This window comes from Dermochelys coriacea, chromosome 9 (genome assembly GCF_009764565.3).
Source record: "Dermochelys coriacea isolate rDerCor1 chromosome 9, rDerCor1.pri.v4, whole genome shotgun sequence".
Lineage (NCBI taxonomy): Eukaryota > Metazoa > Chordata > Testudines > Dermochelyidae > Dermochelys > Dermochelys coriacea.
In genome coordinates this window covers 93,066,155-93,092,756 of record NC_050076.1, presented here as the reverse complement: position 1 = coordinate 93,092,756, position 26,602 = coordinate 93,066,155, and the positions used below count along the sequence as shown (strand labels likewise).

The 26,602-nt window shown below is 43.3% G+C and overlaps 1 long non-coding RNA gene across 1 annotated transcript in view; it reads left to right on the top strand.

The window, feature by feature from the left end:
- Positions 1–18,885, top strand: part of LOC119861537 — a 103,269-nt gene extending 84,384 nt beyond the window's left edge. Inside the window, exons 7-11 of the long non-coding RNA XR_006274277.1 lie at positions 1,844–1,929; positions 2,217–2,297; positions 11,782–11,900; positions 12,808–17,818; positions 17,951–18,885. This is a non-coding gene — a long non-coding RNA (uncharacterized LOC119861537). The remainder of the gene's footprint in view (positions 1–1,843; positions 1,930–2,216; positions 2,298–11,781; positions 11,901–12,807; positions 17,819–17,950) is intronic.
- Positions 18,886–26,602: the final 7,717 nt, after the last annotated feature.

Here is a 26,602-nt window from a genome sequence, read left to right as displayed (position 1 = left end):
CTGGGAGAGGCTGGCTGAAGCTGGTGCAAGCACAGGCTGGTGCAGTCTGTTAGAAGTACTATGCAGCTGGGAATTCTTCCTCTCAGGTAGTGACAGTCAGCAGATTGGAGTGGCTGCTTACATTAGGAGCCTATATACTTAGTTAGACCCTAGCTTGTGGAGTGGCTGGGCCATGGTTAATTGGGATATGCCTATCGTAGGACTCGCAGGTAATTATCTCAGATGACTCCCCAGCTCAGGCTCTGGAATGACTGATCACACCCAGTCATTGACCAGGATCTCATTGTGGTAGGCCCTGAACAAACACAGAACAAAAAGATGCTCCCTGCCCCCAAAAGCTTACAACGAAGTATAAAAGCAGAGACAACAGATGAATTCAGACAGATGGGGGAATACAAAGAAACCAATGAGACAATATTGGTCAGCATGACAGGCAGTGGTCCTACCACACCAGCAGCCTAACCATTAAGTTTTTTTGTAGCTATCATGGCAAAGGAGGGTTTTGAAGGAAAATATTGTGTTTTGTGGGTGTTTCTAGGGAGCTCCTCCCAAGCGTGAGGGGCAGCATGAAAGAAAGCACAAAGATGCTGGTTTGAAAATATATCAAGTGGGCGATGGAAATTGATGTCATGAGCAGACTGGAGGTGGGAGTCCACATCACAATAGTGAATGAAAGATAATCAGGGTGGGGGACAGGGCCTTGAAAGTGAAGTTTCTTTAGTCTCACTATAAGCTTATGTTTGATGTGAGAGAAGGGGGTGCCAGTGCGGGAGATGCAAAGAGAGGAGTGGAATGATGCAAGTGATGGGCTAGGAAAATGATCTTTGCAGCAGCATTCTGAATGGATATGAGTACGGTAAGGTGGTATCTGTCAAGGCCAGAAAGAAGGATAGTGCAGTAGTCAAGATGTAAGATACTGACGGCTCGGACAAGAGTTTTAGTTGTGTGGATGGATAAGGAAGGCCATATCAGAGATGGTCTGCAGAAAAAGGGCCTCCAAGATTTAGATCTAACCTGGATGTGATGACCAAGAGGGAGGTCCAAGTTGAAGACGATGCCCAGGTTATGGGCCTGAGTGGCCAGCAGGATGATGGTGTTGTCCACAGTGATTGAGAAAGGAGGTAGCGTGGAGTGTGGGGAAAAAAAAATGAAAATAATCATCAAATGATTATCAACATTTTTCATGAAATGGAAAAAAAACCTGGTAATAAAAAGTTAGCACATTGATCCATATGCATTCGAGATCCTGTGGTTCTGAATGATCAATAACTATAAAGTGGGTAATGGTGCTTTGATGTAGAATGCCACTCCCACTGTTTTACCCACAGTATCCTTAACAGGTTGTAACCAGTGATTTTAACATTCCAATCGTGGGACTCATCTCACCAGGTTCCAGTTGCATCACATTTCTTCTCTATGAGAATTTCTGATTCCTCTTGCTTATTACCCAGACTCCTTGCATTTGTGTATAATCAACGGGAAAATGTCTTCTCTTCATTCTTTGCCACCTCAGTTCAATTTGTTCATGACACCCTGAGTTTGAGTTTGTACTGCATTTGCACCCTTAGTTCTTTCCCCTTGTGTTTTTAGTTTAAAGCACTCCTGGTTACTCAAGCTAGTCTCTAGCCAAGAAGAATGGCCCCTCACCTGTGAGACACAAGCTGTTCCATTTGTACAGTCCCACCACCCCCACTGGAATATAGCCCAGTGTTTCACAAAACCAGAATCTTCAGCTTTATGCCAGTTGTGTAGCCAAAGGTTCACCTCTGGAGTTTTCTGCTTTTTCTTCTCATGGGACCAGAAGGCTCTGCGAGAAGATAACTTGGACTTTCCTCTTCTTCAGCTCCCTTCCAAGATCCCTGAAGTTTTCAATAAGCTGTGAACTTCCACACGATGTCATATCATATAGAGAATCCACCACATCCTTACGTAGGTTCCAACAGTTAATTACCATCTGTATTATAAATTTGTGCATCATTTCTGGTTGTAATGTGTCTAGCTTCAGTTTCCAATATTGGATTTCCTTATGCCTTTTTAATCATCAGAAATCTCTTCACTGTGTAGGTACTTGTGGACCATGATCAAGTCACCTGTTAACTGTCTTTTGGATAAACTAAATAGGCTGAATTTTTTTAGTCTCACTATAAGGCATGTTTTCTAGAGGCATTATAATGTAGTGTAATCATTCTTCTAGCTCTTTTCTGAATCTTTTCTAGTTTTTCAACAGCCTTTTGAAGAGTGGATACCAGAAATAGACACAGCATTCCGGTCTTGGTCTCATAATGCCATGTATAGAGGTAATACCGCTTCGCTATTACTTAATATTCTCCTGATTATACATCTAAGGATTGCATTTGCCCTCTTAGCTGAGGTTGAAAAGTCAAGCTCTCAAAAATGCAGAGGTATGGTTGAAAGCTCTACCTTAGTTCTTTCCTTCAGCTCTTAAAACTTTAAAATAAGAGATTCTCTTTATCTCATAAGTTATTTGTCATTTAATAATATATATATATATATAATATAATCCTAGCTGGAAAGTTATATAACCTTTCATACAGTGAGTTACAAGGCAGCGGCAGCTTGGCTTGATTAAGTTCAAATGAGGTCTACAAAATGAGCTAAGTCGAAGAAAATTGGTTCTTTATCTTTAAAGTTATTAACTAAAGCTCCGATTCAGCCATAAGAAGACATTAAGTGCTTTGCTGAATTGGGGCCTCAAATTCTCCAAATGCACTTGCCACATTCTGGAACTTTCTCATTTTAAACTCCATTGAACTGGAAGCTAAAAACTTGGGCCATGTTACAATTTGTGGAGCATCCAGGGCTTTTACCTCAGTGTTCAATTCTTTCCAGCAAGCTGAAGCTTGTTGTTGTTTGTTTTTTTTTTAAAGACACACTTGCTAACCAGAGAACGTTCATTGTGAAAGGAAGCTATAGACCACCGGACCAGGGGGATGAGGTGGATGAGGCTTTCTTCCGGCAACTCACAGAAGCTACTAGATCGCATGCCCTGATTCTCATGGGTGACTTTAATTTTCCTGATATCTGCTGGGAGAGCAATACAGCGGTGCATAGACAATCCAGGAAGTTTTTGGAAAGCGTAGGGGACAATTTCCTGGTGCAAGTGCTAGGGGAGCCGACTAGGGGGAGCGCTTTTCTTGACCTGCTGCTCACAAACCGGGTAGAATTAGTGGGGGAAGCAAAAGTGGATGGGAATCTGGGAGGCAGTGACCATGAGTTGGTTGAGTTCAGGATCCTGACGCAGGGAAGAAAGGTAAGCAGCAGGATACGGACCCTGGACTTCAGGAAAGCAGACTTTGACTCCCTCAGGGAACAGATGGCCAGGATCCCCTGGGGGACTAACATGAAAGGGAAGGGAGTCCAGGAGTGCTGGCTGTATTTCAAGGAATCCCTGTTGAGGTTACAGGGACAAACCATCCCGATGAGTCGAAAGAATAGTAAATATGGCAGGCGACCAGCTTGGCTTAATGGTGAAATCCTAGCGGATCTTAAACATAAAAAAGAAGCTTACAAGAAGTGGAAGGTTGGACATATGACCAGGGAAGAGTATAAAAATATTGCTCGGGCATGTAGGAAAGATATCAGGAGGGCCAAATCGCACCTGGAGCTGCAGCTAGCAAGAGATGTCAAGAGTAACAAGAAGGGTTTCTTCAGGTATGTTGGCAACAAGAAGAAAGCCAAGGAAAGTGTGGGCCCCTTACTGAATGAGGGAGGCAAGCTAGTGACAGAGGATGTGGAAAAAGCTAATGTACTCAATGCTTTTTTTGCTTCTGTTTTCACTAACAAGGTCAGCTCCCAGACTGCTGTGCTGGGCAACACAAAATGGGGAAGAGATGGCCAGCCCTCTGTAGAGATAGAGGTGGTTAGGGACTATTTAGAAAAGCTGGACGTGCACAAGTCCATGGGGCCGGACGAATTGCATCCGAGAGTGCTGAAGGAATTGGCGGCTGTGATTGCAGAGCCCTTGGCCATTATCTTTGAAAACTCGTGGCGAACGGGGGAAGTCCCGGATGACTGGAAAAAGGCTAATGTAGTGCCCATCTTTAAAAAAGGGAAGAAGGAGGATCCTGGGAACTACAGGCCGGTCAGCCTCACCTCAGTCCCTGGAAAAATCATGGAGCAGGTCCTCAAAGAATCAATCCTGAAGCACTTAGAGGAGAGGAAAGTGATCAGGAACAGTCAGCATGGATTCACCAAGGGAAGGTCATGCCTGACTAATCTAATCGCCTTTTATGATGAGATTACTGGTTCTGTGGATGAAGGGAAAGCAGTGGATGTATTGTTTCTTGACTTTAGCAAAGCTTTTGACACGGTCTCCCACAGCATTCTTGTCAGCAAGTTAAGGAAGTATGGGCTGGATGAATGCACTATAAGGTGGGTAGAAAGCTGGCTAGATTGTCGGGCTCAACGGGTAGTGATCAATGGCTCCATGTCTAGTTGGCAGCCGGTGTCAAGTGGAGTGCCCCAGGGGTCGGTCCTGGGGCCCGTTTTGTTCAATATCTTCATAAATGATCTGGAGGATGGTGTGGATTGCACTCTCAGCAAATTTGCGGATGATACTAAACTGGGAGGAGTGGTAGATACGCTGGAGGGGAGGGATAGGATACAGAAGGACCTAGACAAATTGGAGGATTGGGCCAAAAGAAATCTAATGAGGTTCAATAAGGATAAGTGCAGGGTCCTGCACTTAGGATGGAAGAATCCAATGCACCGCTACAGACTAGGGACCGAATGGCTCGGCAGCAGTTCTGCGGAAAAGGACCTAGGGGTGACAGTGGACGAGAAGCTGGATATGAGTCAGCAGTGTGCCCTTGTTGCCAAGAAGGCCAATGGCATTTTGGGATGTATAAGTAGGGGCATAGCGAGCAGATCGAGGGACGTGATCGTTCCCCTCTATTCGACACTGGTGAGGCCTCATCTGGAGTACTGTGTCCAGTTTTGGGCCCCACACTACAGGAAGGATGTGGATAAATTGGAAAGAGTACAACGAAGGGCAACAAAAATGATTAGGGGTCTAGAGCACATGACTTATGAGGAGAGGCTGAGGGAGCTGGGATTGTTTAGTCTGCAGAAGAGAAGAATGAGGGGGGATTTGATAGCTGCTTTCAACTACCTGAAAGGGGGTTTCAAAGAGGATGGCTCTAGACTGTTCTCAATGGTAGCAGATGACAGAACGAGGAGTAATGGTCTCAAGTTGCAATGGGGGAGGTTTAGATTGGATATTAGGAAAAACTTTTTCACTAAGAGGGTGGTGAAACACTGGAATGCGTTACCTAGGGAGGTGGTAGAATCTCCTTCCTTAGAGGTTTTTAAGGTCAGGCTTGACAAAGCCCTGGCTGGGATGATTTAACTGGGACTTGGTCCTGCTTTGAGCAGGGGGTTGGACTAGATGACCTTCTGGGGTCCCTTCCAACCCTGATATTCTATGATTCTATGAAGCAGTGTCATTTAGTAGTTTAGCCTCCTGGAACCAGGAGATTTGGGCTGTAAGTTACAACAGCATCCATGAGTCACAACCTAGAGCTGCTCTAGTCTCCATAGCCTCTAGCAAACCCTCTATGCCAAGGTTTGTAAGGGGTGCTCTGCACAAGCCATCCATAGACTGATTTACACAGGGGCACTGGAGGAATTCTCCCAAAGCCAGAAAAGGTTCTTTTACCTCAGGACACAAGTGGAGCAGCATACAGGGGCTTTTATTGATAAAAATAAATGTCACCCAGGTCTACTTATAAATTACTCACCCATGTAAAATCACAAATGCTCTCAAGTATTTGCAGAAGTATTGAGGCTGTCTTCCAGTTCAGACTTATGTATGTGTTTTAACTTGGGTTCAAAGGAATTACTCAGTGTGTAAAGTTAAACATAAACATAAATCTTTGCTGTGCCAGGGCCTAAAATCTAATTTATTTTGCAACCATCAATCTAGTGTTTAAAAAAATAATTAGAAACAGATTATTGATGCACAAGAATTAATGCATGTAATTTTTATGCACTCCAGAGGGAGTTCACCTCATAAATTCTCATGCACCAAGACGAGAATATCCCATTTAATTTAATTTCAGTTACTTTATTTCATCTATCTTTCTTTAAGGATAAATATACTTGGCAGAGGTTCTTACCTTGGGTCATTCCGAATTTTTATGACTCCAGGTGGAATACATTCTCCCGAGAAAGACTAAATCACAATGCAAGAGGGAAAATGAATACCGTCAAAAGTAATTACGTAGATCAGTTATATTTTCAAAGTACAGTGGCCGTTATTACAATGGCATCTTTTGCGTACAGAAAATCTGTCGTTTTTAACCTCAATGCCTGCCTCCAAATGTAAAAATGTATAAAATTAACAAAAACTATGTCATGAAACTAACCCTCCCGTACACTTCTAATAGACCCCCACAGTCATATTGTTTTAACTCTTGTCCTTCCTTCCCCTACTTGCCTCCTTTGAATTGTGTGCATGTTTGTTGTGCCAACTCTGTTCATATTTTAAATTCTTTAGGGCTGAGATAGTGCTGTGCAGTGACTAGCACAACTTGAGCACTGTATAAATCAAATAATAATACAGATGCTATCACCTTCAGCAAGTCGTCACCATTCAGATGAGTAGTTCTGTTCAGCAAGATTACTTGCATGAGGAAGGACTGCTCCTGGGAGTAGGGGTCCAAAATTATTTACTGTTAGTACTGAGGAAAATTGCAGGGTCTCCGTGTAGAGACTATTGGCAGAAGCTGACCTGTATAATGGTGATCCTGGTAATTGCACACCTTAAGTAATATCCACTCCATGTTCAGGACGTGATCCTGCAGACTCTCACACATGCTTAATTGTATGTACTGTGAATAAAATTCAATGGGACTGTGTGTGAAGTTAAGCACGTGCATAAGTCTTTGTAGGAATGGTGCCTAAATTGCATCTTAATGGAGCATAAAGAGAAGGGAGATTGTAATAAGCAAAAAGAAAAGGAGTACTTGTGGCACGTTAGAGACTAACAAATGTATTTGAGCATAAGCTTTCGTGAGCTACAGCTCACTTCATCGGATGATGAAGTGAGCCAATGAAGTGAGCTGTAGCTCACGGAAGCTTATGCTCAAATACATTTGTTAGTCTCTAAGGTGCCACAAGTACTCCTTTTCTTTTTGCTAATACACACTAACACTGCTGCTACTCTGAAACCTGTAATAAGCAATGCATTTAAAGTTGTTTTAGAATTCCTGCACACAACCAGTGTCTCTGAAGGTCTATTTGTTCCCATTTTAAACCTGTATTGTAAGAGTTTACAGACACAGTAATGAAAACATGCTCACCATTAAAGGTACAGGTCATGTTTGTTTTTTATTCTACCTATCTACAATTTGGCTAAAGCAGGGCATTTTCCAGTTAAGGATTATTGTTAACATTTTCAAAAGCACCAAATGATGTAAGCTGCAAAGGGCCAGATTTACAAAGGTGTATTTGGGTGTCTAAAGACGCAGATAGGTACCTAGTGAAATTTACAAAAGTGCTTAGGGGCCTAATTCCCACTGGAGTCAGTGGGAGTTAGGCTTCTAGCCTACTGAAATCCTTTTGTAAATTCCCTTAGGCACCTAAGTCCCTTTGTATATGCCCTAAATCACTTAGGTGTATTTACGAACTTGACCCATTGACTTCACTCAGTCTAATCTCCATTAGGGGTTTTCCAGTGAGCAAAGGTTTGAAGGGTCAAATCTCCATTCATTAGGTATTGATGGGATTCCCATTTGTGTTTTCCTATAAACCTTATTTGGTTGTAGCTTTGGAGGTTTATTTTTCCTGCACTCCTTGCATACCCCAAATGACCACAAGAAAACTTTACTTGATTAAGACTTTATTGAAATCAAAGAGCAGTTGGGGTGTGCCAGGAATGAAAGATTGGGCCCTATGGTTGTACCCTTTTTCAATGGTTATTTTCCACATGTAAAATCTTTAATATATAGTTGTCTCATCATATGATGTCATTTGATGGGAGTTAACTATACCCCTAAGCCACTTTATATTCAAAAATACATATAATGCTGCCTATTAAAGAAACAAGGTGAGTGAGGTAATATCTTTTATTGGACCAACTTCTGTTGGTGAGAGAGAAAAGCTTTTGAGCTTATAATTGGCTTATTAAAGAAATGAGTTCAGGTGTGTACTTGCTTGAAAGAGGGCGGTATTTGTCCTCTACAAGTAGAAATACAAAGCCGGTGATCTGTAGTTTGCCTCGCTCTAATACAGTCCAATATGTGTTTTCTCTAATAATGATAAAGTGCTGCAATTGCTACAAGTCTGTCTTCGAGATGTTGGTAAAGAACAGTGACTAATATGGAAGCACAGAGGATCCATGGATTTCACTTGGATATAGGCCATAGAAATCTATCGACTGAAAAATAAGAGCAGAGGAATAAGAAACATGTTGATCTCTGAGATTAATCCTAGATTAAATAAACCTGGAGTTGTATAAATATAAACTTGCTCTAAAGTTGCTCTGCTATACCCATGCCAAGATGGCCATCTAGGGGTGGGATCTTCAACATATGTGAGTTACACACTCAACTACCATTGACTATAGGTGCCTGATGGGCCTTTGTGACTTTTGGGTAGATCTACACTGCAAAAATCCAATCCAACCCGCCACAGCAAGTCTCAGAGCCTGGTCAACTGACTCAGGCTCGCAGGGTTTGCGCCTGTGGGACTAAAAATACAAGTGTAGATGTTCCTGATCAGCCTGGAGCTCAGGTCCTGAGACCCTTCCTTCACCTCTCTCAGAAAACTAGGGCCCAACCCTGGGAAGTGCAGAGTGTCCTTTCCCAGCAACATGCTGAAAGCTGCCCTCCTGTAAAGGGGTGTTGCAGCTTATTTCCCCCAAAGGACCAGAAGGGATCAGCTGTGACTCTACATCAGGTGTCTTTCTGGGGTGGCAGAGCTATGCAGCACCCTTTTCTCGGGAGTGAGCCTGATGGCTGCACCCAACCCGATGTTCTGGCATGCATCACGCTACTCTCCTCTCTAGAAGTTTTCCTGGATGTGCCCGACCTGTCATTCAGCACTAAGTGTATTAGAAAAGAAAAATCTTTCCCTACGAGTTATGAAATATTCCATAAATTTCCCTCATATTATGGAAACAGCACGTCCTTGCCAGATCCAACCCACTGCACAAGAGAAGGTTACTACAAAGGTCTGCTAATAAAACAACTGTGGTATTGTAGCTCAAAACAATTTATTTTATAAAATAAGATTTTTTTCTGTGATGATCAAAAACTTGTCAGGCAAGAAATAACTTTTTTAATGACTGTCAAACTATAACCTTGGAAACCTGAGGTTAGAGGCATCATCATGTCCATCAAAATAGATACCCACCAATCTGCCTCTTCTTGAAGGAAACATGATTACTTTTTGGAACAGTAGTAACAACGTTGAAGAACTGAAAGCTGATGTGGCCTGTTATAAAGTTAATGAAGAACACAAGAACAGCCCTACTGGGTCAGACCAAAGGTCCATCTAGCCCAGTATCCTGTCTTCAGACAGCGGCCAGTGCCCGGTGCCCTAGAGGGAATGAACAGAACAGGTAATCATCAAGTGATCCATCCTCTGTCGCCCATTCCCAGCTTCTGGCAAACCGAGGTTAGAGACACTATCCTTGCCCATTCTGGCTAATAGCCATTGATGGACCTATCCTCCATGAACTTACCTAGTTCTTTTTTGAAAGCATGTCCTGGAAATATAACTAAAGCAGAATAACAATTTCTACTCAACGTGCTTTAATGACTGTTTCTCAGTCAGGGATGACACAAGCTGATGCCTTTATTTTGGTTGACGTGCTTCCACTCTGTTATGAATGCCTCCAACGTCTCCAAAACACAAAATAAAGCTGAGGGGAAAGAAATGAATCTCTTCTTAAACATAGAAAAGAATTTCCTTCCTATATGCTGGTTTGCATTCCACTGTCTCCCTCTATTCCAGCCCAGAATTAGTGGTTTATCCCAGCATCACTAGGTGTAGTTAGATTAATTTGAAACAGCATAAATACAGTTTCAGATAATCTTGTCTTTAGTTTAAAATTTTTTTTTAAAGTTTTGCTAACTTTTGGGAGGGTTTCTATACTGGGAGAGAGGAATGTATGGTATAGCTTTATGGGTGGGGAAAACTTCTTGTCTTTCCTTTTAGTGGTTGTCTTTCCGAAGCCTGTTCACGATGAATGGGACTAATGAGCTGTCCCGTTTGTCCCAGGAAAGGAGTTTAACTGCTTTGAGTGCCCGTCTTCCAAAGAGTGTCTGAACAGTACTGGCAGAGCGAGGACAAAGAGTACTGTAGGCAGCAATCTGGCTGATTTTAATCGTTGAAACCATTCCTGTAAAGGCTTAACATGCAGCAAGAGCGGCCACTAAACTTTGCTATGGCAAGTAACACGTGATGGGCTTGAGGCAGCTCTCTGTGCTAAAAGCCAGGCCCAGATACCATTCCCATTGGTACACCACAACTGCAGTGACGCATGGTCTTTTGGCTAGGACCTCTGCTCTCCAAAGGGTGTAGTGCACAGCACAGCCTAGGCAGAGGTCAAGCTGTTTCTTTTAAAGAGCCTCAGTGAGCATCCCTCCATTGTTCTCCCTTGGCAACGATGCACTATCCTGGCTCTAGTAAGCCCCACGGAGCTCACGCCTCCTGCACTATTGCTGAAAAGCGACTCACCTGGGAGCCCCTTGTTAAAATTCTGCCACCAAACTGAAAGAGAGATGGAGGTGGTTGCATTGCTGTGCTGGAATTCACCCCAACTGTCTGAACACTGCTAAATCATCCTTGCCACTGGTGACTTAGCCCTGAGCTTCCGCAAATACTTCTGAAAAGCAATTTTATGACTTTTGGAATGCCTCAGATGTCAGGAATTTGCTACCATTGCCCTAGTGTTCTCCATGCCCCGCTTCCAGCATAAAGCTGAGTCCTGAGCTATATGATCAACATATATGTCAAGAACAGGGTACAAAAATACCAGCACAAGGCTTAAGATAAATTTGTGGTGCCCCATTCTTGATTAGGGCTATGAGGTAGTGTTTCAGATTCAGTGGTTCAATTTAAAAGAAGATCCTTGGTGGAAGATGCAGTATAGGTACGTGTAGTAGGCAGAGAGCCTGAGACATAAGCCCTTCTATCAGAGGCCTGATATGAGGCCTGAGCTAAAGTCGTGGGCAAGCTTTGCTGATCTAAAGCAAAGTTAGCATAAGTCAGGCTGTGAGCAAACGTCAGGCTCTGCCTGCTTGCAAGTTCACAGCATCTGGCAAGAACAGGGCTAATATTGCAGACACACACATTCTGAAGCAGTGCTCACAGAGGGCACAGAGCACTCACGCAAACACATTCCAGAAGAGTGGTACCAGTACATCCCGATAGCAAGGATGATACAAAAACATTCTCCAAGGAGAATAGGAACACACTGACCCCTCCTAAAAGATAAGGTCAGGATGACAGTGTGATGAATAGAGATGTTTTAATTGAACCAACATGTACAAGGAGATAAGTAAAAATAACTAGCCACGTCAGAGGGGCAGTATGTAACTTGTTTGTATCAGGGTATAAAGAGGTATCTCTGAGAGTGTGTCTTGGTCAGCTGATGGGGGAATGGAGAGTCCTGCCATTCACTGAACTGTGTCCATTGTCACAGGCATACATATCTTAGTATCCTCGTAGAGTCTGCCAGGGGCTATTACCGCGCTTTGTCAACAATAAACCTGGCCGGTGCCTTCGTACCTTAACGGATCTTGTGGTCATTAGGCGGTTCGCTCAATGTCTGCTGTGCCAGCTGTCTGCACAGAGCTGGGGCAGTACACAGGGAGAATACACATATGCAGCCGAACATCTAACCACACTGGTGACCCCCGACTACTGATCTGGTAAGTTAAGCAAGCTGTCCTCTGTAGCACTCCCGCAATCCATTTGGCATGCAAACCAAAGCAACAGATACTGGAGAGACAAATTCAGGTTTTGCAAGAGCAGGTAACGACCTCCACTCCTTTCAAAGCCAGGATAAAAACCAAGAATGCAAGTTCCCAGCTGTAGAGAGCCATACTCCTTACTTATGGCTAAAGATAGAACTTTCTTTCTCAAATATTTTTACATTCCAGTTAAATTTTCCTTTATATCCTTTCTCAGTTTGCTAAATTTGCTGCTACTGCCTGTACCTTCTTTGCGATGATGAATGTAATAAGAGCGGAAAATGGACATAGGATAGGAGGTCATTACGTCAAGACATTCTGATTTACAGCCTTGATGTTCTGCTCTTGTTGAGTCCTCTGTGGATGACTTATCTAAATTTCATCTATGATAATCTTGGAGGAGGAGGAGGGGAGCTTAAACAGGAACTTAATGCATATTGATCATACTTTATTATTACAGCTGTGGACAAACTTTGGATAGTTGGCTGGCAGATGTTTAGAGAACTCTAATGGAACCACCATGCTACATCACAACATCCGCTTTTAAACAGTCCATAGAACATCTTGAGAGTTAAAAATAATTAGTAGATTAAATAATCAAGGTAGTTTATCAAAGGGTGAACATTTTGTGCTGATAGAAAAGCATGAAAAGTGCCAGCCTATTCAACCTCATTAAATCAGTGATGCCTCATTATGGAGAAGCATTCTTTATGGGTGATCTCCAGGACTACAAGCCATATTATTTTTCTCCCTAAAACATTAAAGATCAGCTTAAAAGCCTTACGTGTATCTGTTCTTTAGAATTCTATTCTGAGAGTAAGAGGAACCAACAACACAAATGTGTCTTTATTTTCTTTTTTCACAGTGAAGAATGACACCCGGTGTGACAACAATCACAGTATGACACCTGGTGTGACAACATGGACGTTGGGGCAGAGTGTGTCTTGAGTCACAATTGTGGGCAAGGGCTGGTGGATACACTGGACCACCCCAGGAGTAGCCTGGAGAAAGACCTCGGAGTCAGTATTCCATCCTTGCTGCTGTGATCATTAACTGTTGGTCTATTCCAGTGCTAAGCTATTACCTGTGCTAGCTCAGTTACCCAGGCCAATGAAAGGGAGCTTCTTGGAGCCAAAACTTGACCCATTCTCTGACCCTCCCTCTCTACTCTCTTCCTACCCACTTTGGCGGGGAGGGTATCCCTGCTGTCTCCAGGGCACATGCTCCACAGGTCTGAGTAGACCACAGTGATGGGAAGAACTGTTGCTCCCTTGCAGAAGGGTGTAGTCTGAGTCGCAATCCAGCCCATACAATACATTTAAACGGTACATCGTGTCTATAGAGACAACAGTGGCAGTTGTTCAAAAAGCTTGAGCCAGGCTTGTGTGCATGTTTAAGGGGACTGCCAGGAATACTGTGTGGTGTATAGCCTGAAATAGGTTTCTATTGCTAATCCACGTGTGTAGTGTTGCATGACTGAGTACATTGCAAACAGGGAGTGAAGCTTAAAAATGAATCTAGGCTTTGCCCCGCCCCCCCCCACCAAAAAAAGTTCAAAGCCATATGCATGCAAATTTAATTCCAATCAGGCAATTTTAGATATGAAAGTGATGACGTGTCTTATTTACACTTAATGCCACTCTGGCAGCATAAAGGGACCTTAAAGTGGATAGAAATAGCCCCTTGACAGTACCATGTGCAGAGTGTCTCCCAACTGGTGTGAAACTAGCATAAAGGCTCTTTGCTATAATCTGGGAGTAAGGCTAACAGAGTGGGCATGCTCAGGGTGGGATGGAGGCTGCGAGAGATAAGGAGTGGATGGGTCAGAGTGCACTGCACTGTGGCTATTCTTTGCTTTCTACTGTCCATAGGGACAAATGAGAAGGAGAGCATAAATCAGAAGTATCACAGTTCAGGGCAACTGCATCTCTATTCCCCATCTGTGGTGCCACAGGGCACCCACTTTTAGGATCATGGCTTCTCAGCCATCACCTCTCTTGGGTGGAGACATGCATCTCTCTCCCTCCTGACAGGGTTATTTCCAGGCTGTGCCGTTCCCTGCCTACACTGTGAATTCCCCAGCAAGTCAGATTGTCTCAGCTGGTCTGCTTTGCCTTCTCCTCGGAGGCTACAAACAGCATAATTACCCATAGGTAATTCTATGCAAGCCCTTTCTATGCAAACACATTTTTTCTTATGGTGAAAACATTAAAAACAATAAAAAACTACACACATGCTAATAAGCTTACCAGAGATCACCCCCCAACTCCAACAAGGACTCTGGCAGGTGGTCAGTTCTTCAAACCCCTCATGGGGGATTTTCTGTAGTTACAAGTTCATAACACCTTTTGATCAGAATGAGAGCCCCTGTGACTCACTCCTTTATACAGTTTGGGTCTCTGATCTTGTCCTCATTTAATAGGTGATCAGGTTTCCTCCGCAGGGTGACGCTTCAAAAGGCTGAGTTCTTACGTAACCAGAAGAGGGTACATTTGCTTACACCTTCCTCTAGAGATTTCTTGGGAAACTCACTTAACTTTAAAGTTCATTCTTGTCTGGCCCATGGTTTCAAATAGTTCTTTAAAGTTCTTAATGCTTCCCAGTGGTTACTTTAGTCACATCTGCCCCCTGGAGACATTTATATACAATCCCATTATAATGCATAAGATTTGCATTTGTGTTTTTAATACAGTGATACAAAAATCCTTCAACATAATTCATTAAGCCAGGATATTGTAGGAAATTGACATGTTTGTCACAAGAAGTATCTCCTAACCGTGCATCTTAATTGTTCGTATATGTGTATGATAGTTCCTAGTTCACATAAAGGTTATTCAGCGCTAGACTCAGACATACATTTACATTTTGAAGATGCCAAAGTATCAATTACCTTTCCAGCAAAATGGCCAGTTAATTTAGAAGGGAAGGAAGCATTTACTTACTGACTTCAATGCAAAAAATGATTTGTACTGTGAATTTCTGCAAAGCATTGCCAGATTGTCGATCATAAGGAGAAATCAGGGTTGGTGCAGAGTTCCTGAGTGGAGAAAGTTTGAGAACCCCTCCTCTGTAACAATCTATTATATATAATCGTGATGATCAAATTGCTGAGGTTGAAGATGACATTGAGCTCCAAAGACTGCTTACTTCTCACAGTTTTAATGGACACTGCCCTTTATTTCTGACAAAGTAGAATCAGGTCTTTATCTACCTAAGGTACTTCTCTGGCCCACTTTTCCTTAATATCTGAGCATATTACAATCTTTAATTTATCCTCATAGCACCCCCTGTGAGCTAGGGAAGTACTCGTATCTCCATTTTACCAGTGGGGAACCGATGCCCAGAGAGCAAGATCCTCAAAGGTATTTAGGCTCCTAACTTCCATTGATTTCAATGGAAACAGAAGGTCGGAGCCTCAATTCCTTTGAGGATCAAGGCCTAAGTGACTTGTCCAAGGTCACACAGGAAGGTGGTGGCAGAGCAGAGCCTTGAAGCCGGGACTTTCAAGTCTTAGCCTTGACCCTAGCTACTGGATCATCCCACCTCTCTCTCAATGGATTTACACATGGGAATTTTTCTGCTTTGAAATGCATTGGGTAATCTCTGTAGGCCAGTATCATACATATGGATTTCTGTGTTAAGATGGATTTTTGGTTTGGTGGTTCTCTTTTCAATATTGACGATAATGTGTTTGTTTATGTAAACCCCTAGATAACAAGTTTATATATAATAGACTAATTGTCATGATTAACGGTTTAAATGTAACCTTTCCCCCAAAGAGGTTGTGGTACATACTTGTAAACTACTTCTTGTTTTTCCACTTTGTAGTGAAAAAAGAGACTTCTGGTCTTAAAGGAGGAGAACTGAGGTCCCTGTTTCACTACAGGATGAAAGCAAGGACTGAAATCCAGCCTCCACTTGAGAAACGTGCTTGGTCTCCTCCTAGGTTAAAACTTTTCACTACACAGACACCAACTTTATTCTTTCTGGGTGGGTGCTCCACCCTCACTGCACCCTGTGGCCATGCCCCCATGCTACCCCTTCCCCAAGGCCCCATGCTCGCTCTACCTCTTCCCTTCCCACCCCCACTCCGCCCCCGAGCATGCCCTGTCCTCGTGCCGCCTCTTCCAGCCCCCACGCCACCCCTTCCCCCAGGACCTACTGAACAGCTGCTCGGTGGGTGGCTGGTGGCACCCACTGTTTTTTTTCCCTGTGGGTGTTCCAGCCCTGGAGCACCCACAGAGTCAGCGCCTATGTTTCATTATATCAGATGAGTCCTCATTCTTGAGGGGCAGGAGCCCACATTATCATGTGAAATTAATTGATGGGATTATAAAGGAGGCTCACAGTAATCGCTAGGACTGTTTTAAAGTTAAAAGTTGAACTGCATATCTGCACATTGTCACCAGACTGCATATGCTACAGCAACCCCAAGGCCTGATTTCTGTGCTCACTGGCACAGCTTTACACCTGTGTTACTCCAGAGATGTAAGTGGAATTACTTGTATTGTACACCCAAGTTAATGAGAGCACAATCAGGGTGCACTGAAAGACTGATGTGGAAACCAGGAGGAAAACAGGGCTTTATCCCAAACGTCCTATTAGGTTTATTATACCAGTAAGCTCATTTTTGTTTTACCTACTCAGCACTTTCTACAGTGTGCATAAACATTCCTACCGCCCCCTTAAATTCAAGCAAATTAAGGGCACATATTGAACATATGTTATTAATATATCAGCTCTACTTTCTAATTCCTAATTCAAGCTTGAAATTGATTAAAACTGCTAATCCTTGACAAGGCTACAAAAATTTATGCTAATTTACTGACATGCTCTTTTCAGAAACTTTGCGTTTCTTGTTTATAAATTAAATTTAAATAGAACATCCAAGGGCCTTCCTAATTTAGCATGGAGGGGGCCAGGATTTACATGATGAAACGCTACATGCCCTTGAGCTTACTGTACAGTAGAGATGAGAAGAGCTGACATTACAGTTTCCTAAGGTTGGGGAAAGAGATGAGGGTGTCATTAAGATTTTAAGTAGGTTTCATTAGCTTCTCTTAGCCTTATGGCAAAGCTAGATACAAGGGCAACCATGACAGAAGGCACAGCAAGAGCAACCTGAATTTCACTCGACAGTGCAGAGAGTTGTAAATGTCACCCTCTTTCTCACGGGGGGGGTTCAGCAGTTAAGCCCCCTAAGGCAGTGAGCTGGCTTCCATTGGGGGATTCACGAGGGTAAGGCAATGTTAGGGTGGCATTTTGGTGTCATACTGCCACAGAAGGGGATCACCGGGAAGCATTGTGGTAGAAGGCGTGGTGCACATGGGGAGGGTGCATGCTGCTATACCCCTGTACGGGGTGCCGCACAGTCTCATCCCCCACACCATCCTACATACCCAGCCAGCTCTGCCGGGCAGCCCATAGTGGAATGGCCATGGCTCCACCCTCTCCCTCCCTGCCTCCTTTGGCCCTCCTCAGGAACTTGAATTTTGCAGGGGGCTAATGGGCTGTGCAAGGGGGAAGAAAGGCTGTTTACTTTCTCCCATCCCCCCTGCACTCTGCATCCCATAAATCCAGGCAGAGATTGGTCTTTCATCCATACTGGTAATACTGTCTCATATCCTATCATGTGTCCATTGTATTGAAAGAGAATTTATAAATGCCTCAGTCTGCCACCAGACCCAGAGGAAGTGTCAGGTGAACAGTGCCAATGACACATAATGGCAGGTTTCAGAGTAGCATCCATGTTAGTCTGTATCCGCAAAAAGAACAGTAGCTCACGAAAGCTTATGCTCTAATAAATTTGTTAGTCTCTAAGGTGCCACAAGTCCTCCTTTTCTTTTAATGACACATAAATGTAACAATCTCTTTAGGTTGCAGAGTAGCAGCCGTGTTAGTCTGTATTTGCAAAAAGAAAAGGAGGACTTGTGGCACCTTAGAGACTAACAAATTTATTTGAGCATAAGCTTTCGTGAGCTACAGCTCACTTCATCGGATGCATTTAGGTTGGTATTTGCTTCCTGTGCCTTCATCCTTCATTCTGCTACTGTTCATGGCTGTGGAGCACCATATGCAATGAGCACTGTGTAAACCTACATTGATTCAGATGGTGTGTTAATTGCTAGAGTGAGAAACCCTTTCTTATTCATTTTTTGTCTTGTGAATGGGAATCTGCATCAGTTACACACTGCAGGAGTTGGAGAAGGAAACAAGGATGTTTACACGAACGTAAAGTGCTAGATAGCTTTTGCAGCATGAAGGTCAGGGCTGTGCAAAAGTATGAAGGCCCTGTTCTGCCACCATTAGTCTCCCAGAGTAGTACATGGAATCCCACTAAAATCAATGGGACTAATCAGCGAGTAAGTTGCAACTGCTCATCAGGAGTTAGAGAGGTGGAATCATATCTTTAGCGACTCTGAAAACAAAGAGCCTGATTCTTATTACTATTACTCATAGTGAGTAGTACTTGCATTTAGTCCTGCGCCCACTTAAGTCAACTGCAATCTTCCCATTCATTTATGGCGGATTTTTCAAAAGTCTCTAGGCAACTTAGGAACACAAGTCCAATTGATCCAATTCACATAAGCATTTTGTAAATCCCTCCCTTAATTGGTACAGGATCCAGCCCCATGGTACCTCTCAATGTAAGTAGCAGGGACAGACTGCAACATAATATTTTCAAGGTTCAACCCTATGTCTGTTGCAGTCAATGAGGAGTCTAGCTGTTGACTTCTGGGAAGTGGTGGACCAGGCTCTACTTCTGCAAATTTTAAGATGGGTTTAAGCCAGTAGACTCCTGTCATAAATTGATCAGAAACACACAGCTAAATCTCCCTTAAATCTTTTTCAACTACCTCCGCCCTTCATCCCTGAATTGTGAAATCTTTGGATGTTCTTTTTACTCAAAACATGTCATCTGCAGAAAAATAAATAACCCAAACATATCCCAACCTGGCAGTGTCTGATGGTTGTTTTTTGGGAGCGGGAGGAAAGTTTTTTAAGGGCCGGTCTACGCTGAAAAGTTACATCGGCATAGCTACGTCTCTTAGAGGAGCTTGAAAAATCTTCAACCCAAGAGACTGTTAATCCAACTTAACCACTGATATAGACCACACTAAGTCAATAGAAGAATTCTTCTATTGACCTTCCTGCTACCTCTGGGTTGATTATCTACAGTGACAAGAAAGTGTTTAATTTGTATTAGGCTATGCTTATACCAACAGAAGTTGGTCCAATAGAAGATATTACCTCACCTACCTTGTCTCTCTAATATCCCAGGACTGGCATGGCTACAGCTACACTGCATACTTATTACTAGGAACATTCTCTAATGAGATGTGCCAGTACATGGCAATGTCAACACCAAACCAGTGAGGCATCTCTAATATTTTGTGAGAAATTAATTTTTAAATCTTTGCATATGTTTCATTACCCCCTGGTTTGTTTTAATATAGGTCTGATTGGTTTATATTAGTAACATGCTGCTCTACCCAAGGGTGTTCATTATCCCTCTTTTGATTACTTGGCAGTTTTCATGTCCCTGTGTTACTAGCTTCTTGTCTAGGAAGGAACAGATGCCAGGGAAGGGTAAAGAAAACCTATACGAAGAAACAATGTTCTTGTGGTTTATGACCCTGCCCATCGCTATGTTTAAGGTGCCTAGATGTCTCATAGAAAGTGGTCGCTTTTGCTTGTAAACTGCAAAAGGTCATTCTTCTTTTTCATTCTATTAGTTAGTTATGTTTTCACAACCTTAGACTCCCTTCTGACTCTGGGTCTCCCACAATAATGAGCCTTAGGCACCTGTTGTACGTTACGCTTTTACATCCTGTAGAAGTGCTGGCTATTTATTATCCTTCTGTGGGAAGATGCCCCCTGCTTAACAGTGAAGTTATTTGGAAGCTAGTAAAAGCAGGTAACAAATACTTTAATATCTATATATGGCTAATTTTACCATGAGTGCTCTGAGTATGTGGGTTTAGGCCCAGATCCTCAAAGGTATTTTGGTGCCTAACTCCCCTTAGCATAGGCTCTATGAGCATTTTGAAACAGATAAGGCTTTGGAAGTTGAACGACTATTCACATATTCTGTTTCCATAGTGTTTGATTAGTTCTTGGTAGTGGCAGTATTTACAACTTTGGTTGGTCTAGGTTTCTTTTCACGGCACATCAAGTTAGCCTTTATGGACTCTCCTGGTTGAAATCTTTTCAATTGCCAACCAACGATCCTCCACGGCTGCAAATGTGTCTCACATATAGTAATAGACTGGCATGGTTTGCCTGAAACCCCACCACTCTGTTTTCAGGTATTGACCCTTCCAAGGAAAGTGTTAATGGGCTTACCTACCGAATGTGGGTCATTAGCTTCTTTGGATATCAGAGAGGTGGGAGTGGAATTTGAGAGAGATGAGATGCAAGTCTGGAGAAGGCTTGAGCTGAATTTTCTTAACATACTGTTTGTTTCTCTGTTAATAAAGCCACATCCCAGAAAGAGGGTGAGTTTTGAAGTGTGCCCAGATTGTGAGCTTTGTTTTAGAACAGGTTGGGAAAGCCCACAGTTGGCATTGTGTAAGCGGGGGAATAGTCCCGCTATTGTGGGGAACTTTCCTGGCTTTTGCACTATCCCAGTGAAGTGGGCTAGTGAAAGGATCTGAATTCTCACTCTCACTTTCTTTACCCAGAGGCCTCCCTGCTCTTGAGGACTGCCCTTCCACTCTCCTGTCTAGCAAAGTCCTTGTAACTCCAACAAGGCTGGGCCCAGGATTCCTGGGGGGTCTCGATGCCCAATCCTGCTGTGGTCACCTAGGACAGGGGCGAGGGTGTCCCCACTCTGGGGTGCTCTCTCTGCACTGGGCGCTTCTCTGACCCACTGATCATTACATACAATTTAAAGCAAATGCAAGTTATTTAACAATTAATTTTAAAAAGAATAAGGAAAAATGGGAAAGGTTAAAGCAAACACATCGACCTGCTCTGTGGCAGGGAACATCACAAACAGTGTCTCTGGAATGTCAGGGCAGTTCACAGTCTGCTCCTTGTAAGTCCCAGGCCTTCTTCTCACGCCCTGGCTGTGCTGCAGGGATGCTGTGGGTTGGACACTTGAGTCTGGTGGTGGCCACACGCTCTCAGTGGCAGGGCCCTTCTTCCCCCGCATTGCTCCCGCATTATCGGGGTTACCAATCCCTCTCTGAGTCTGGCCTGCAGAGCCTCCTGGCTGAGGCATCTCCCTGTGCTGGGCCCACTGCCTAGGGTCCCCCCTCACTCTCCCCAGCTGCTCACGACACCCGGCCCCGGGCTGCTCCAGCCCCAGCTCCAGCTCCTGCTCCACTCTGTCTTAGCTCCAGCTCCACTCTGCTTCAGCACAGCTGTTGCTCTGCCTCCAGCTCCCTGGGCTGCTTCTCTGGCCCCTCTGGCTCTGGTTGTTGCAGCTCTGCTCCCAGGGCAAGTCTGCTCTCTATGGGCTGTGCCTCTGGCTTTGGGGCTGCAGCTCTGCTTCCAGGACAGGGTCTGCTCTCTCTGGATCTGACACAGCTCTGCTCCCCAGCTCAGCTTGCGCCCCTGCTTTCTCCTTAGCTCAGCCCCACTCTGTCTGACCCAGGTAATTCCAGCTCACACAGAGGACAGGACCTCCCTGGTCTCCTGATTCCCTGATTAGCCTGCCCACCCTGTCATTCAGGGTGACCTGAAGCATTGGCCTCTCCCCATTGTTCCTGGGGACTGTCAGTCTTAGGGTCCTGATTTCCCATCGATCCCCCTTTTAGTATTGGGAGCTAGCAACTAAAACACCCCCACTGAATGTTAGTAAGGGGCAACAGTCCCCTTACAATTGTTTAAAATGCCCTGAAGGAAAGCCAGTGTGTAAGAAGTCTATCATTAATTACAGGTAAGTAGATTTAAATACCAGAGGAGACATGTAGTTGTTGTACTCTTTAGAATCAGGAGGGACTTGTCTTGTGCCATTAATTTTTAAACGATTTTAATCAGGCTAAAATCCCTGCACGCTAACATATGTGCGGGGGAGGAATCAGTTTAATTTTTGGAATGTAACCTAAAGGAGAAGCAAGTCATTTCAGCAATCCCTAGTGATGACAAAACTCTTAAATCAGGGTTTTATTTTTCCCATTGTCAAGTTCCCCGCCCCCGCCCCAAATCATTTAGAATTCAGAAGAAGCCATCTAGAGAACAGCAATTAGATTTTTTTTTTAAAGCTTTCAGTGGAGGCAGAGACATAATTCTCTTTCTTTCCCCCCCGCCCCCATGAGGCTTTGGGCTGCTTTACCAGCAACTGCAATGCCAGTGCGTGTGTTAAGCTGTATTGTCCTGCACCAACACAAGGTTTCCTCTTTCCCCTGATGCTGCAATTGTCTTGGCAAGCAGTTTGTGTGTTCCAGGTCTTCTATGGCTAAACAGGTTTCAGAGTAGCTGCCGTGTTAGTCTGTATTCGCAAAAAGAAAAGCAGTACTTGTGGCACCTTAGAGACTAACAAATTTATTAGAGCATAAGCTTTCATGAGCTACAGCTCACTTCATCGGATGCATTTGGTGGAAAAAACAGAGGAGAGATTTATATACACACACAGAGAACATGAAACAATGGGTTTATCATACACACTGTAAGGAGAGTGATCACTTAAGATAAGCCATCACCAGCAGCAGGGGTGGGAAACGAGGAAAACCTTTCATGGTGACATGCAAGGTAGGCTAATTCCAGCAGTTAACAAGAATATCAGAGGAACAGTGGGGGGTGAGGTGAGGGGGAGAAATAACATGGGGAAATAGAAAAGGAGTACTTGTGGCACCTTAGAGACTAACAAATTTATTAGAGCATAAGCTTTCGTGAGCTACAGCTCACTTCATCGGATGCTCACAAAAGCTTATGCTCTAATAAATTTGTTAGTCTCTAAGGTGCCACAAGTACTCCTTTTCTTTTTGCGAATACAGACTAACACGGCTGCTACTCTGAAACATGGGGAAATAGTTTTACTTTGTGTAATGACTCATCCATTCCCAGTCTCTAGTCAAGCCTAAGTTAATTGTATCCAGTTTGCAAATTAATTCCAATTCAGCAGTCTCTCGTTGGAGTCTGTTTTTGAAGCTTTTTTGTTGAAGGATAGCCACTCTTAGGTCTGTAATCGAGTGACCAGAGAGATTGAAGTGTTCTCCAACTGGTTTTTGAATGTTATAATTCTTGACGTCTGATTTGTGTCCATTCATTCTTTTACGTAGAGACTGTCCAGTTTGGCCAATGTACATGGCAGAGGGGCATTGCTGGCACATGATGGCATATATCACATTGGTAGATGCGCAGGTGAACGAGGCTCTGATAGTGTGGCTGATGTGATTAGGCCCTATGATGGTATCCCCTGAATAGATATGTGGACAGAGTTGGCAACGGGCTTTGTTGCAAGGATAGGTTCCTGGGTTAGTGGTTCTGTTGTGTGGTGTGTGGTTGCTGGTGAGTATTTGCTTCAGACTGGGGGGCTGTCTGTAAGCAAGGACTGGCCTGTCTCCCAAGATCTGTGAGAGTGATGGGTCGTCCTTCAGGATAGGTTGATGCGTTGGAGAGGTTTTAGTTGGGGGCTGAAGGTGATGGTTAGTGGCGTTCTGTTATTTTCTTTGTTGGGCCTGTCCTGTAGTAGGTGACTTCTGGGTAACCCAACTAAAACCTCTCCAATGCATCATCAAGGATCTACAACCTATCCTGAAGGACGAGAGACTGCTGAATTGGAATTAATTTGCAAACTGGATACAATTAACTTAGGCTTGACTAGAGACTGGGAATGGATGAGTCTTTACACAAAGTAAAACTATTTCCCCATGTTATTTCTCCCCCCCCACCCCACCCCCCACTGTTCCTCTGATATTCTTGTTAACTGCTGGAATTAGCCTACCTTGCTTGTCACCATGAAAGGTTTTCCTCCTCCCCCCCCCCCCCGCTGGCGATGGCTTATCTTAAGTGATCACTCTCCTTACAGTTTTCAGAGTAGCAGCCGTGTTAGTCTGTATTCGCAAAAAGAAAAGGAGTACTTGTGGCACCTTAGAGACTAACAAATTTATTAGAGCATAAGCTTTCGTGAGCTACAGCTCAAGTGTGTATGATAAACCCATTGTTTCATGTTCTCTGTGTGTGTATATAAATCTCTCCTCTGTTTTTTCCACCAAATGCATCCGATGAAGTGAGCTGTAGCTCACGAAAGCTTATGCTCTAATAAATTTGTTAGTCTCTAAGGTGCCACAAGTACTGCTTTTCTTTATGGCTAAACAAGCAGAGTGCACCCACTTTGCAAGATTGGAAACAAGAGAGGCAGCACAAAACCTAATGCATTCCTGTACATCACCATTTGCCAGCAGGTTTCTCATACATTCTTTCTTGCCAGAACATAAAAGCTAATAACCTTTCAAAACTAGGCGCTGCACTCTACAGGTGTGTGAGGCATATGGCATGGTCCCTATTAGCAATGCAAATTTAATCAGCCGTAATAATATTCAAATAGTATTACTCATCAAGAAGCAACAGCCGACAAGCAATTGCTTTGCTCAAGTTCACTTTTCCTGCCTTTGACAAACATAAAGAAGAGCTTTGATTAAAACTTAAGTCTCCTTAAAATATAGATTTCTCTTTGAATGAAAGGAAGTAAGGTCGAAAATCTATTGCTTTTCAGTGATCATAACTGCTTCTTACGTCTCGATTTCAGGTACATTAGACTGAGATAGACTTTGACTTTTATTTTCCAGTTTAAAAAAATCAAAAAACTAAACAGACTGTACTGAAGTTAATGACATGACCAAATTTAGCATGAGCTGCACAATCTCATGTTTTTTTATTTGATTGCAGTCCTGATTTAAGTTTATTGCACAACGCTGTTTGTTGTTTCCAGGCGCTTGCTAACGGATTCATATGCTGAGTGTTTAGTATTACATCTTCAGGCACTACCATATCAGTGGGTTTATAGACTGTCCTGCCATTAAGGAGCTGTGTGAATAATGGATTTTTCTGTTCACCAGCAATTCCAAAAAGTAATCATAATAATAATAATTAATAATGTTGGATTGAACAAAGTGCAGTGTCTGAGCCAAATTAAATATTTATTTTTGCTTTTGAGCATTTTTTACTTAAAAAAATTAAATGAAATTTCTAAACAAAACTCTTTTTTGGAAAAATGTCAAAACATTTCAATTTTGATTGTTTTGTTTTGTTTTTTACTGAAACAATATAGCAAATTCAACATGAATTTGTGAAAAGCTCCAGTATCACCAATTCTGAATTTTTAATCTCCCCTCCACCCCCATGAAAGTTTCAAAGGAAATTTTTTTTTTGCCAACCTCTAATCCTTATTTTAGCAATGATGGGTTTTCCCGTATGTCCTGTAATCATTAGCTAGTTAATTGTCTGAGCAGTCTGGTAAGAGGTGAAAAATTATCATGCCATTTAATGAATGGGGAAACTGAGGCAGAGAATCACGTCCCCAGAGAGAGCGGAGCCACTGTTAGAGCCAAGATTAGAATTAAAGAGTCCTGTGGCCAGACTACTAGTCCATAATACCTTCTCACATATTTATCTAGATTAAATAAAAACTCGGGTTATTTCCAGAGAGTGAATCTCATTTCCTTCTATCCCATTTGAGTTATGTCTTGTCTGAATCGCGTGGGCAGGGAAAAGACAAGACAGCTACAGAATAAGAGAGAAATGTTCAAGGTAGAGATTACCTTCTTGGAGACCTAGAAACCCAAAGTGTTAGAAATAGAGAGAATGGTTATTGTTTATGAATGCCATAACATTACATTGTACTCCAAAGGCCTAAATTGTGACAAAGGTCACTGTCCTGAGGATGTTTTGCTCGGAGATTCAGTCGGATCCTACAGTGAGAACTACACAGGTGGACCCAGTTAAGTGAGTTGGACATGGAGAAATGGAAAGCATGGTGTTAACTGGAAAGACTGGAGTAATGTTAGGTGAAATGGGCATTCCACGTTCTGGAAATAGCAACGTATAAATCATTGCCCCAGAAACTAAGAACAAGAGTATGGAAACTTTGAAACCAAATGGAAGGTTTAATTTTAATTTCAGATAAATGTGTTGGCAGCAAGAATGAGATGACGTGTGAACCAGCTGGGAACCCAGGTGGTACAAAGAAAACGGAGGCCTGCTATATCATGGGAGAGGACTGTTCTCTAAGACCCTGATTGCACTAGGCAGCTGATCTGTAGCTGATAACTATAGTCAGCAACACGTCCCGGGAACTGGGGCTGAGAACCATTTAACTGCTGGGCTTAAGCATGCTAGCTATAATGGAGGCTGAGCAGGATTTTTGCCCTGTCTACACTAGCCATTAAATAATTTCCAACACCACTTCAGGGGGACTGGTTGCTAACAGCAAGGACCAATAGGCTGAGAAAATTTTGTGTTTTAACAAGACTTAAAAAGCCTTTTTCTCCCTCATAACTTTTCCTGAATCATTCTGCTAGGCAGTTTTAGAAAGCTTTAGGGAGCATGTTGCTATATTTTCTAGAGCAACCTCAGGGCTATAACATGCCAGGGGCTTGGCCCAGTGCTCACCCACCCAGGATTGAGAGAGCCACCTCTGAGTCCCCCTCCTAAGTTGTGCTGTTCACTCCTTGGCCACAGCCAAGGAACTGGGCATTTTGCTGAGGTCAGCG